The sequence below is a fragment of the Anomalospiza imberbis genome, chromosome 6, assembly GCF_031753505.1.
Source record: "Anomalospiza imberbis isolate Cuckoo-Finch-1a 21T00152 chromosome 6, ASM3175350v1, whole genome shotgun sequence".
NCBI lineage: Eukaryota > Metazoa > Chordata > Aves > Passeriformes > Viduidae > Anomalospiza > Anomalospiza imberbis.
Genome location: NC_089686.1, coordinates 25,704,195 through 25,716,462, shown reverse-complemented (window position 1 = coordinate 25,716,462; position 12,268 = coordinate 25,704,195). Strand labels below are relative to the sequence as shown.

The 12,268-nt window shown below is 40.2% G+C and overlaps 1 long non-coding RNA gene across 1 annotated transcript in view; it reads right to left on the bottom strand.

Moving 5' to 3' along the window:
* Window positions 1-351: 351 nt before the first annotated feature.
* Window positions 352-12,268, bottom strand: part of LOC137475553 (uncharacterized) — a 39,177-nt gene continuing 27,260 nt past the window's right edge. The window contains exons 2-3 of the long non-coding RNA XR_010999946.1: window positions 3,583-3,641; window positions 352-2,072 (exon numbers count right to left, since the gene is read on the bottom strand). This is a non-coding gene — a long non-coding RNA (uncharacterized lncRNA). The remainder of the gene's footprint in view (window positions 2,073-3,582; window positions 3,642-12,268) is intronic.

The window sequence follows — 12,268 nt, the reverse complement described above, 5'->3', positions numbered from 1 at the left end:
TGCTGTGGTAGCAACAGTTGTGGCAGTCACATGAATGCCAGGTATAAATCACACCCCTGCTCACAACCAGGAGCTTCTCAAGAGGATGCTTAGTCCACGCTCTTTCCTCTCCTCCAGAATAATCAATCCATTTCTCTAAGGGACTCTAAAAGTGTTAAATCTCCAGCGACAGGGACTGCGCAGAATCCATTCCAATACTTGACTACACATAGTTTGTAAAGCATCTTTAATATCTCGTATAAGACCCCCTTACTGTGTTTTAGCCACACTGCTGCAACAGGCAGGGAGATGTGCAGGTCCTTCCCCTCTGCACTCCTACCATGCTGGATCTACCTTAAGGCTGTTACTCATTTCTTCCAAGATTTCCACATAAATCATGGTTACTGAACTTCTGAAAGTTCTTGCTGTCCTTCCTTAGTCATTGTTGACCATCCCCCACAAGTGTCATTTGTTCAGCACACACAGGAACAGACCCTACTTGCAAGATCTTTTGGTATCATCTACTCTTCATGAATGCTTTCTCCTTTTCTACTTCCCCATCTAGAATTTTCAGTGTTTGAAAATTAGTCAGCCGAGCCTGGAGACCACAGGGAGATCTGATCATGCCTTTTTTATGTTAGCTGATATATTCCACAGTTAAATAAGAATCATTTCAACCAGCGAGATTCTCATTTACTGTACTATGCATAAGAGTTTTGATCTACAACAGCTCTCTTGGCAGGGAGTTGTACATTATGGTAGCAGGAAGTGCCACTATTTCATTTGCAGTTAGGCAACAACAAAAACAATTCCAACAATAACCTTCTGTACACATCCTATACTACTCAAGAATCTTACAACATTAAGCCCATACACATAGACTTATTTCTATGAGGAATTGTTTTTAAGATAATAATGAGGCTACTTAGGAGGACACAGTGCTTCTTTTTAGATTTCTGTCTTCCCAAAAGTGTAAGTTTTCTGTAACCACAAATTGCACAGAAATCAGCACATCTTATCTGTAAGACAGAGAAATTATTCCCCCCATGTAAATATTAAACTATACATAAAGCTGCTGGGAAAGATCTAATGCAGTTGTTTGATGTGTGAGGAACAGGAGGCAGCAGCAACCAAGGAACTGTGCAAATGAAAGGGGACCAGTTGCATTTGCTTCCTAAAGCACACACTAGACAAGTGAGCACAGCATGTTTCATTAGAAACAATGCAATCTCCTTTTCAGCTAGCTGGCATTTTGGCAAGGCTGCTGATAGATCAGAAACCCAGAGCACAATTTGTTTGCCATGCTGTAGCCTACTTTTGTTTAATCAGACAGCCACTGTTGAATGTGACCCTGCTGTCAACAACAAGCCTCCAGACCCGCATTCCCACGTCAGAGCAAGTGTGCTGTGTGTGTACGTGTGTACGTGAGCTCTCGCTCATGCTGTGATTAAAAATGTAAGCACCTACTATTTTCAGTCTGAAAGGCAGCCAAAACCCTTTTTGTTCAAATTGTCACAGGGAAGTCTTCTCGTGCCCATTCCATCGTATTAGCAGCACTCCATGAAATGGCAAAGAAGGATGGATAATTTTGAAGCTGTTTGTGACTGGATGTGATGGTTTGACTTGCAGCGTTGAAGTAAAGGCAAAACATGCCTTTGTGCAGGGTACATTTGGAGTATAATTGCAAGTTCTTTGCAGGAAACTGGTCTCCTTTAGCACTAAAAAGTCTCTCAATGCTTTTAATTAAGGCCCTGACTCAGCTCCTCCAAAATAAACTGAATCAGACCCTACCAAACCTGCCTCTCAGTAAGGTCCAAAGGTTTCACCACTGCTCTGGTAGGAGGATGAATGAGTCTACCATTGGGCATTTGGACATTCAACTACCATCTCCCAGAAATATTCTCAGTTTTAGGATGAAAATTAACACTTGCAAATATAAAAAAGGTGGCATCGAAATACTGCCTCAGTGATCAATTCAGATACTTCTTTGTACCCTTCATCTTTCAGATGATAAGTGACTCTGTGATCTTCCCTGTTAACTTAGCTGACAGCACCTTCCACTTGGAAACACTCACACCACAGTAAAGCAAGAGCTGCAGACAGGAGAGGAGGCACTGACTTACAGAGGACAAAACAGAAGCTAGAAAACGCCATAAGACAACACAGCAATATTTCTAGTTTTTTGAGAGAAAGAAGCTCTCTGTTGAATTCTAAAAAAGACAACATTTCTCCACAGAAAACAGGGTGAGGCAGGGGGTTTACCAGATCCTTGGGAAACCATTCTTTTGTTTAAAAGAACATTTGACCATCTTTACTTAATTCTTAAATATCTCAAGACATTTCAGCTGCAGACCATCATCCATTCATCCATCCAATAATTTCTCTATAAAGATCACATAATAATTCCTCCACCCCCTCCCACCTCCTCTTCTTGCCCTTAGAAAGCCCAGCAGGACTGTCTGAATGCAGAAAGTAATATCAAAACTACTTCATAAAATGTTCACATGTCTTAATAAATATGCATACATTTAAATATGCTCTATGTAAAATACTCATACTTAAGAAACCAGCCTAAATATCACTAAAATAAAATAGCATCTTCACAGCAGAAACACATTATGCATAAATAGAAACTGAAAAGACTGTTAAAGACAGTTTATTCCTAGATGTTGCTCTGCTTCCTCCATTCCACTAACACATTAGAAAATGTATTAAAGTAATATAAAGTATCAGAAGATATCTTAACTAATACTGTGTTTGGGAGAGCATGTCTTTGTTGCCAGAGATTTCTTAGATTGCAGTTCATACATTTTGCACATGTCTGTGCCTCACTTGCAGGAATTTGTACCCAAAGTTGCTAAGAAAATAAGTGCTGAGATTTGGGGTTATGCCCTGTGAGTGTGTGGGGTGCAGGATTGGGATAAAAATGGGGAAGGAGCCAAAAAGCAAATTTTTTTGAAAGGAAGAGGCCCATAAACCGATTAAAATGTTGCTGTTTCCTCTTAATTACAGTAAAAAATATGACTGGAATCAAAATGCCCAGAGATCTGAAGATATCCAACCTTACTAATTGCATAGGCCAGCAATGGGTTGCAGAAACCTCCCCAGGTTTCATTGGCCCAAGCAAGCCCAGCATCCCAAGGATATTGCCCAATGCAGCTGAACCCTCCAAATTTACAATTTAATCTAATAAATGCAAAATGATCCAGAACAAAAGCAATGGGTTTCCAGCCACTTAGTACCAGGTGACAGTAATTCTATTGAATTTTTTTTCACACACTCAAGATATAATCCCTTTTAATTTAGTCATGTTCTATCTAGAGTAATAGATACTATTTTTTGCCTCTATAAATTGCCCTTGAACTTCAACTGAGTAGCACATTCTGCTTCCCCTCCTGATTAGGACTGTTTAGAATTGCTGTGTCCTGTTAAGAAGCTGGCCCATTTCCCCTCATAGCAAGCAAATTGTTCTCTTTCCAATACTTGTTATTTTTAGAAACAAGAGGTTTTGGATTAAAAAAAATAAATGTTGCATATCACAAGATATTACCCTTGCTTTCAAGGTTTTTTTTTTAATCTTTGTGGCAAATCCAACTCACTTACCTTGCCACTATGTCTGCCTCTCCCTTTCACACTAGGCTTGTCTTAAAAACAGCTCTAACCTTGTAAGGAGGAAGATTAGAAAACAGTCGAAGGTGGGTCTGTCAACTGTATATTAAAGTCAGGTGTGTTTGGATGCTACTTGTTAAAAATCAGCATATGATTCCAATCAATTTTTATCCAAGACTGAATCAGAAAAAGGTGTTTTAAATCTGAAGGTTACATAAGGCCCTAGTACTTAACTTTCTAGGAGATCAGACTCAGCACACAATTTGCAGAAAGCTTGAGGTCTGTGTAATATTCCTAAGGAATTTGTGCAACGGATAAGAAAATAACCATTATTTTTCTTTTAAGCTGAAATGTACATTGCTGCTTGAGACCAGCAAGGTATCCACAAGCTGGAAGAAACCACCGATGGGCCTGTGGCTGCAGCTCATCATGGGGAAATCACTGCCATGTGGCAAAATCCGCAAAAGTCTTTTTACACCAGTACCAACACCTCTCCAAAAGTTACACTGCTATGGTATGCTCTCAGACAGTTTTTTCAGTTCTCTTTCCATTAACTTTGGAGCAAAAACAGCCTTGAAGGGAAAAAGACAGAAATAAAAAGGCAAAGCATTAACACGAGAAAAATGAAGTACAGTTGCTCCCAGCTATGTCAGCTGATTGGAAGCAAGGAATTTCTAATAAGAAGTGCAGTTTAAAGCAGGCTGTGCTTATGTTAAGCAGGAGTTCTGATGTGCATTTTGCATCCTGTATTATATATTTGAGTCCAGGAATAGAGACAGTGCTGGGCAATCTTAGCACTCTGTGGAGCATGTATTAAAAGGGTCCCAAAAGTAATTAGATAAATTGAATGAAATCCGACTTGACAAGTAGGGGTCATCCTATTCTATGAAGGCTCAAGATGGAGACCAAGGGGGCAAATAACAAGTGATTGAAGGACACAGCTAATTAAAGTGCCTGCTATATTAATATTTATGTTAAAGTTTCCTGTAGCTCTGGCCTTGACCTGGCAGCTGGATATACAATGTGTGTCCTTAATTTTAATAATTTTCAACATTATTTCTCATATGGTTATGAAAGTACTTTAGACAGGTTGTTATACCTTTCTCTTCCATGCTCAGACTAAAATGGCTGAGAAGTGTAAAAATTGCTGAAAAAAAGTTAGGTTCAAAAGAAGTCCCTCTGATTCAGTCAGCAGAAAAAAATAAAGGTAGGAAACACTGACAGTTATGAGTGCTTTCTGTTCAAAGCTGTCAAAAATGCTCTTCCATCTTCCTGATACCTTATCCTCATTTTATGGGTAGGGAAACTGAGGAAGAGCTGTGAAAGCTCACTGTGAGATGCATTCACTAAGCATTTGAGAATCACTGCAGCCTGAGATTCCTACACTTCGGTACTCCAGAGGCGTAGAGCACTCCAGCTGAAAGCAAGCGAAGCTGCAGCTGCTTTTATGTACACAGAATTACTTTGTTGCTTTGCTACTTTGTTACTTCATCAAGTAAGAGTGTGAAAGAGGGACAGTGGGGAGAAGCTGTGTATCAAGCCACAAACCTAAAAACCACACAACATTCCCCCCTCCTTTTTCTTGATGAAATTACAAAAAAAAAAAATTAACTAATTTTAAATATTAATTAAACTGAAATTACAGTTTGGCAGTTGCATCCTCAATCTATAATGACCAATACATTATGTTTCAGAGGATAAACTTTCACACACACAAAAAACAAATCATCCAATTTAAGTCACTTCAATCTCTTCTTTGCAGAATGGGAAAGAGAGAAAATGTCAAAGCACTGCTTGTCCTGCAACCCAACTGCTGTTAGCAAGACTGCAGACATCTCTGACTGGACAATTAAGCATCAAAATATTCACAGCTAGCAGGAACGTTGACTTAAACAATTTGCCTATGTTAGGACAGATTTAGGAATTGTGTCCTGGTCTTCTTTGCCTTTCCCTGGCTTGTTTCTAGTGTTGAGGTTTTGCAGCACAAAGGGGAGGATGACATTTCCAAGCCTCAGATGAGAAGAATGGCACTGTACAGATTCTATTTAAAAATATGTATATGGAGGGATAAATAAAGGTTTTCCAAGATGGATTATTTCAGTGCCAAATTTCAATAACCCTTTTAATTACATTGTTGTACTTCTATTTTAGATAACAAGAGTGTGTCTGGTACTTTATGTAGAGTCTGCAGAAGTGAGTTCAACCACTGGCTCTCTGGCACCTCACCTCTGTGTCTGAGGGAGTTCTAAAGCTTGGGTAGCCATGCCAGCACACACCATTGTTTGTACCTGCTGCAATTCAGTTGTTACAGCAGCAGTTGCAGCAATTTAGCAAGTCGAACACCCATTTTACTGTCTGTTTCATTACAAAGACAGATAAAATTTGTACAAGTAGTGCTCAGGAAACCAGCGTATAGCGGTACATCTGAATTAAAAACAAGAGTATTATCTAGCTGAACTCATTAGCATTTGCAGGAGTGGCTGAACAGATTTGTTTCCCCCATGCACTGTGTAGCTCCCTGCACAGCAGCCATTTGTTCTGAACATCTATCAGCAACTTACCAGAAGAAAACAGATCAAACAGCAGCACTGGCTGGATGAACAGCTCATAGCAAACAGTGCTAACTCTCCTACAGAACACACGAGGATAATGTAAGATTTATCTACTATGCACCTTCCAACTCAGCTCAGCAGATTTGATGCTTCATGGAAGACAACACTTCCCAGGCTTTGTAGAGAGAACACAGGAAAATTACTTTTCAGTCTGAGACCCAAAACAGGACATCAGCACCTAACTCCCACCTCAGTTGCTGCTCATCTCCTACATATCTCAGTTTTAAACTTACCTTCTTCTTGAGCACCTCAAACATATTTCCTCCAGGATCACAGAAAAGGCAGGTGTGTCCACTCCCTGCTTGGGGTGCTGTTCTCATTCTGCAAAGCATAGTCCTTCTACACACACAGGACTCCAGCAGGCAGTGCCACAGCACAGGGATATCGTCATTTACAAATATATGCTGCATCTAGACACAGGACTTACAGTGCAAACTTTAGAAATCTTCCCCAGCTTCCCTCACTATCAGTATTCCAGCAAAAAGGGGGCTCATTTCTAGACACCTAGAAATCTAGAGCCAAGGAAGGGAGCCAAACAAGTCTAGCTAAGCAAAAGCTATGGAGGCATTCAGGTGAGTCTAAAAACAGGTAAGAAAGATTTGAGTGCTGATTAATACATTTCACATAACTAGATACTGAATAATATTCTGTGTAAATATTATCACATCTTCATGTGCCTCCCAGCTGCAATGCAGGCCACAGTTCTGGCTTTCCAAACCACTTGGGATGGTTTTCCTCAAGCTAGAATTCAAACCTGTTGCACATAATGCATAGGGAAGGAAGTGTTTCTGCTTGTCAGTACACTTTAGAATTCTCTGCTTCTTGTTAAACAACATACTATATAGTGGGTAGTATTTGAAATTCTATGGGCAGCTTTGGAACGGACTTTTTTTCAAAAGGTATTCTTTATATTGACTCTTAGTACTGCATCCTCACATAATTTGTTATTATTTTTCTGTCCCAAGCCAGAAAAACACTGACATTACAATCTCATTAATGAGATATACCTTTTTAGCGATATTCCAATACCTTAAACTTGTCATTATGCTGTTTGGCACCTCAGAAAAATGGCATCTCAGCAATTTCATGCAATTTGCACACTTTTCCAGCAAAAGCCCTTCATTATGGAAGTCCTTGAGAAAACTGGCAGTTCCCAGAGACTGAACGGAGAGACCTAAAGCCTGTACCTACCCACAACCATGCCTGCAAGCATTCAAAAAAAAAAACAATTCAGCAAACAAAGCTCAGTTCTGCATGAAGTAATAGCAAAATCAGATTTGGTTTCCAAAACTTCTTCCACATCCAAGCACAGCTCCAGCCCATTCACAGTCCTGTCTTCCAGTATGTTTCTTTGTCAATAAATAAATAATCATAGCAGGCTCCAGAACTGATCCCTACATCACACAGGCAATAAAAAGACACCCCAGTTTTGACTTGGCTTCTCCCTCTGTATGTGTGTGGAGGCACTCACACAGCTCTGTTCTCACCATCTCCTCTTTCCTGCTCTCCAGTTCTTTAGATCAATGAAACCATGTTACAGTATTAAAAGCAGGGCACTACACGTGTAAAATCAAGTATAGTAGTTTGATTTTAGATAAGAACTAATGAGTTATGATAAAGATTACCCTCAAGTGAGAGCCCTATGCACAAAGTACTTTTAGGGGAAAAAAAACAGAACTGCAAAATAAGCAGCCACTCCCTTTGCTCTAATGGACCAGAATACTTTGCTAAAAAAGAAATCTTTTCCACCAATCTTTAATTTAATTTTATTTCTCATATATTAAAATATCTCAGCTTGGCCATCTGATGAGCTTCAGATGCTTGTCTTCTAGCTCCTCCTAAATGCCTGCTTTAGCCTTGAGCTCCTGCAGAAAAACACACAAGGAATATGTATGTTGGATCCCTTCAGGAGCTCAGCACACCTTCAAGACTCTATTGCAGAATATGCAAAATACACGCTGCTACAGATATCAGCATCAAGCCACTGGCCTAACACCACTGCTTAAGCACAGTATCTTCCCCTCCTGAAAAGTCCAAAAAGACTTGCAGGGGATGTTAAAGCAAGCAGTTAATTCCTTGATGGAAAAAAACTTTTCAAAAGTGCTGAGCCAAAATTAAGAAAGGTCTCTAACTTTTCCCATTAAAAGATTTCCTTGCCTTGTTTTTATTTCTCTTAGGCATTCTAAAATAACAAGCTGAAAATTTGAAGGCCAGTACTGATGTTTTCATTTGTGATAAAAATCATTTAAGCATCTACATATATCTAAAAGAACAAAGCCGTCACCTCATGCTTCACACCTGGTAAGTATTAATAATGCTTTCCACAGACTGCTTCTTAGAAAACAATTTCTTGGTTATAAAAAGAAGAATAAAGATTTAAATCTATTGTGGAAGGGAACAAATAGGATTCTTTAACCTTTAAAGAATCCAATCATCTGCTCAAGTACTTGAAGCTAAATAGTCCTGGCTATCAAACAACCCAATTAAAACCAACCAGCAAAAGAGTCAATAGGTTGTATACCAAGGAAAAAAAAAAAAACAAAAAAAAACCACATCACTAAGGAATGCACATCTTGTGGAAACTGGGAACAGAATGCGCAGAGGTCGATCATTTCAAGGTATTAAGTGCTAGGGTTTAGAAAGTGCCTGGATAAGAACACGGCACAGTGTTAAAGATTTGGAAACCCGCATATCACAGCATGAAGGTGGGGCTGAAACAGAGGGAAAGGGACCTGCCTCTAAACACAAACAAGTCTGACTTGTCCAACTATATTTGAATGTCAGCTTTATTTGACATTTTCTGGTTTCTTCACACAAGTAAAAAATTGCACTTTCACATCTTCTACCTTTACCATTTTTTCCTGGTCCATTGCCAAGGCCAATTGTTTGAAAGACAAGAGGGTGAATAACAGTGCAATATGACAGGAGCTACAAACTGCATGATAGATGTTTCTGCATCTCTGCTGGTCTTCTAATTGTAGGAGAGAAAAGGAAAATCAAGTTTTTCAGTGTGTTAGGTTTTGAAATTTAGGAGGCCTTGGGTTCAAGCATTTGTCAAAAGTTCTGCCTGCTCACAGTGATGTTTCTTTCCTGCTAAAAGATGATAAATAAATAAATAAATACACCTGCTTTTTGACTGGCTGATAGCAAACAGTAAACAACCAGCCCATGCAAGAACCTCCTGCAATCTTAAGAGACAAAGTGTTGTAACCGAGATGAAGAAGATCATATGAGAATTTGGCCTTACTTCTCTCACCTGCTAAATAAAAAAGATATCATGTCAAATCTTTACCAAGTCACTAATTTGTTCACTTAGGTATCAGTCTCTGTTAAGAGCAATATTTCCTCTTTAGACATTCATTTATTTAAAACTGGCTATTTAATTCACTGAAAAAACCAATAAGATATTGGATTATAACATCAGTGCCACATGTAGTCCAATTCACAGAATCTCTTGGAACAAATCAAATCCTCTTTTTATTGCCCATCTGATTCATGCCGATCTCAAGGGTTCATGTTTCCATTCATGTTTTCATTCTGAATTTAACATAACAGCGCTGTGCTTGCTGGTATATAAATTAACAGGACATTTAGAATCTCCTGTGAAATCCCAAATTATGCAGTGCTGCAGAGGTAAAATTTTTAACAACTGAACACTGAACATTCGTGAAGCAGCTACAAGAGCAATCCCCTGGAAGAAGGAATTTGAACTTCCACCTTCACATGGCTGTGGCCTCCCAGCTGAAGCCATGTTCAGGTTTTGAAGCCAGACTGATCAAAGAGAACTCCTCTCCCCCCTCTCCATGCAGAACTTGCCCTCTGCACGGCTGACGTGCCATCAGTAGCATCTCACAGTGATTTACAGCTGTGCTGTAGGAGGAAAGAGTCAGTCAAACCTGTGCTGCAGCTCAGCAAAATTGCTTAAAGCTGAATAAACTGGTGCATCTGTGCCAAAAAGAGAACAAAATCTCTTTGCAGGCAAAACCACAATGCTTAGACAGAAACACAAATATAAACATGCTTTGAAGATTCTCCCCCAACCAGAGTGAAGCATTCACTGTGGAAGTGTTATTGCCTGTAAGAAGAATTATTTTCACTTTTCTGTGCCACACAGGCAACATCTCTCAAGATTACTTTTTAAATAGGTAGCTTGCAATGAACATCTGGCTGTCATTCAGAAAGCAAAAGGCCTTCTTAAAGTTCAGCAGAAGAACCAAAGAAAAACCAGCAAAGACCAGCTGAAGAAAGCACCAGCAAAACTTGCTTCAAAGTCTGTTTGAGAAAAAGTCGTCTCTTGGGTAAGGATTTTATGTTTCCCCCCTCTCTAAGTGTCCCCTGCAGCTTCTGGTACAGGCTGGAAGCACCCAAACGTCCCTCAATGCCAGCCCCTTGCAGTCAGCCCCGATGCCCTGCAAGAGAGCAGCCCAACACTTTCACCAGGGTGTGTTTCCTCACACGTGTCCCTAGCATGAGCAGAGGAGCAGCATGACCACTGCTGGTAGAGAAATTAGTAAAGGAATAAAGCCTAGCCACCAACTGGGCAGGAAAAAGCAATTCCTGGCTCTGGGACAACAATCTGGGAGGGAAATCGCCATTCTACAGCATTGCCAGCTGGCTCCAGCCCTGCTGTGCTCTCCTGAAGTCGCAGGCTCTTCCCCCCTAGTGCAGAACGCGGAGCTTCTGAGAGAGTTTCAGGTGTCCCCATTTCACAAACAGCTCTGCTCCCTGTGAACAGGCCACGTGCACCCTCAAGCACACTGCCACACACAGATCCTGGCCCAGCTGCCAGAAACATTACAGCTGCATTAACTGGGGCTGGATCCAGCTCCCCAGCCCTGCCTGACAACTGGAGCTATCAGCCTGGCCTCAGAGGAGGAGTTGTGGGGCCAAGCACTGCTCTGTCGGGGCATAACCATCCTGCTCTGGTCCCAGCTAGGGCTGGTCTGGCTCTGCACTGTAGCTGCAGACCTTGGTAGGAAGATGAAGAAGATTTATAAAAAGGTGCAATCAGCTGCCCCACACTCATTTACCACCCCTAGCAGAAAAGAGTCTGCACCCAACCTAAAAAATACTGGGGATTTTCAGACATGGGAATGAGTAGTTTTCAAAAACATAAGAAGTATTTAATTTAGGGGAAAATTAAGAAATGCTGAGACTCTTTCTCATAATTTTTTAAAATAGAATTTAAAAGTACAGATTGTTTTGGAAATGGAAATTTTCATTCAAAATGTTACCCTAGGGAAGCCCTCCTGTTGGTTGCACTCAAGGACTACTATCTGACATTTCTTCCTGGCATGCTAAAGCAGCACTCTAGCTGCTTCCATTACCTGCAGCAGCTCAAGACGACAGTCAATTGCTCCACAGAGCTGCACAGCAACAGACTTGGGGCAAAGGTCACATGCTGCAACAAGAGAAATATCAGTGGGGTATAAGGGTGCAAAGAACATCAACAGAAGTAGTAACACATTGGAAAAGGCTGCCTGGAAAGGCTGTGGAATCTCCCTCTGCATAGATGTTCATGCTTGATCAGTGCAGGCTGAGCAATTTGAGCTACTCATGATGTTAGCCCTGCTTTGAGCAGTGTGTCAGACTTAAATGACCTCTGCAGGTTCCCTCCAGCTTACTTGGTGGCTAAAATACAGCCCATTATAAACATTTCAATGCTGTCAGCTGTACTTTACTCTTCAAATGATTCTGGTCAGCTTTTCCTTTATATTAACTAAAATACCTTCTCGCTTCTGTACAGCAAGTGTCTCCTGGTGGCTGAAATGAAGAAAGCAGACGTTTTCTCCAAATGGATTATGTAAACTGTAAAACTGAAATGACATGAATAATTGCCAGTACACTCATAGAATTTCAAACAAAACTTTTCCAAAAGCATCTAAATCAATTTCCAACTTCCCAGGAAATTTCTGAAGTATTGCTTTTACATAACATGACAAATTCCAAAATTCCAATGATTTCCAAATTTAAACACCTCTAATTTTAATTCCCATCATGTAACTAAAAACCATGACAAAACATGTAAAGGACTGGTAAGTGCAAAATACATATAAGAATTCAACAAG